This window comes from Lolium rigidum, chromosome 7 (genome assembly GCF_022539505.1).
Source record: "Lolium rigidum isolate FL_2022 chromosome 7, APGP_CSIRO_Lrig_0.1, whole genome shotgun sequence".
NCBI classification, from domain to species: Eukaryota; Viridiplantae; Streptophyta; class Magnoliopsida; order Poales; family Poaceae; genus Lolium; species Lolium rigidum.
In genome coordinates, this window is record NC_061514.1 from 345,911,545 (window position 1) to 345,913,532 (window position 1,988).

The 1,988-nt window shown below is 45.4% G+C and overlaps 1 long non-coding RNA gene across 1 annotated transcript; it reads right to left on the reverse strand.

The window, feature by feature from the left end:
• Positions 1-380: 380 nt before the first annotated feature.
• Positions 381-1,367, reverse strand: LOC124679494. The gene is made up of 2 exons (XR_006994996.1): positions 1,324-1,367; positions 381-714 (listed from the first exon to the last, which is right to left on the reverse strand). It is a non-coding gene; the product is annotated as an uncharacterized LOC124679494 (long non-coding RNA).
• Positions 1,368-1,988: the final 621 nt, after the last annotated feature.

The window sequence follows — 1,988 nt, forward strand, 5'->3', positions numbered from 1 at the left end:
ACTCGCTGAGGCAGCTTGGCTGGCTTGGCTGCCTAACTGAGAACATCACCTCTGTCTGATGTCCTCTTTCCCCTATACCTCCTTTAGCTGAAAAAAACTCCCCTGTACAAACTCTTATGGCCTTGGGGCCAAGCAATATATAAAAATTCAGGTGGGGACTTTGTCCCCCCCGGTGACCATCAAAAAAAAAAGTGTGCTTTCTCACACAGGATAGCCCAAATCTTATCTAAAATCTTAAATTTGAAACCCATGGTCAGCCCGTCAAGATCACTCTCGCAAACGGGCCACCTGACAAGAAGAAATTTAACAGAGACAGAACACATGTCAGTTTCAACAAACAGAAATATCCAAACGAAACAGAGATCCATATATACCAGGTATAAAGTATAAACAGTTAGACCTTGACAAGTTAGTCATATAATTACATCATATTACAACAAACACACGGCACAATTGTGAGTAGGTAAGAGAAAAAAAATGAATTGCACGTCAAAGGAGAACCCTTATATGACTGAAAAAAAAAGTTATTACATCAGCAGAACATGTCCTTTCCGCAATGTTTACATGAGCATTGAGCACATCTTACTTAGCTCTACAGATTTCTTCAGGCATCTCAGTTCTACCACTACCGCTGCAAGGGAGCCTGCTTCGACGAACCATTTGGAGGAGATTTCCCCAGAACATTCAAAGACTTCATCCGTTGCAGCTCCTTACCTGCGATATAGTGTTAAGAGTGTGCCACACAATGCACTTTCCTGAAATGGATACAGAGCAACTGATTTTGGTAACAACATGTCTCTGCCCTAAATACATGCCAAATGGGTACAAAGCAACTGATATTTGTAACATGTTCCCTACCCTAAATACATGCCAAATTGTTGCTATCCTAAATGCACTAGATGGTAAATGCATGTCACATATTCAGATGCTGGATATCACTCAGGACTTCTTGCATCGAGATTTAAGTAAACTATGAGGCATTTATTAAAGCTGCAGCTTGTAGAAGGCTCGTAGTGATGATTCCCCTGACACACTAATACTGTAACTCAAGAGTTGTGGTTTTATATCTTGCTTAGCATAGGCCATGAGGAGGTGTTTCAGAGGAGGTTAGGCAATACAGTGGTGTGCACATTGCACTGCAATGGACAAGACATACATGAGATACAGTGCATCAGATACTACACCTAGCAACAAGGTTACCACCATATCAAGCTATTTAAATTTTGCAGCATAAATATGCAACAAGATAAGAGTCATAAGACTGTCTAACTGAACTATAAGCTCGAGAGAATGATATTATAGATATGGCAAGTGGTGTATCACCTTCCCCCACTAGGAGGTGGATTGCCCTTTTCTCCAGCTCAATTGCCGTAGGACGCCACGCCACCGCTGCCGACGGCCACGAGAAGGAGCAGGGAGACGGCCCCGAGAGCCGCCCACCTCCTCCTCCTCCTACTCGCCGCCGCGGCCGAACACGCTTCTCCCGCCATTGCCGGCGCAACCGCGGTCTCTCGAGCTCCCCTGCCTCTCGCCTCGCTCACGAAATTCGGCGGGGAGAGACCGAGAAAGTGGGAAAAGCGGAAAGGAAAATTTTGGGGCGGGGAGGAGGGGCTCGCCGATTTATGGCCCCCTCCGCGCGCACTGCTGCTCTATGCTCTCTTCGTCGTCACCGCATTGCCCCTGGAAATTAGTCGTTTCGCAGATCGGTCCCCAGGATTGGCCCTGCAGGGGGTGTGCACGTGAATATCGGAGATGTGGGTGGTGCGCTTTTTGGTGGCTATCTCGGCCAACTTATCTAAACGGCCTTCTACAGATTACTTACGGATTTACACTGTACTAGGTGGATTAAGTAAGCTAGCTTAATGTGCTAATCTGAAAAGTGACTACCTGCATTTAGGCAAAGCTGTGATACTTATTTTAAAACGGAGTGAGTATTTGCTATATCATTTTCTAAAGAGTGAATTTCGGTTTTTACCTCCTACTTTGTC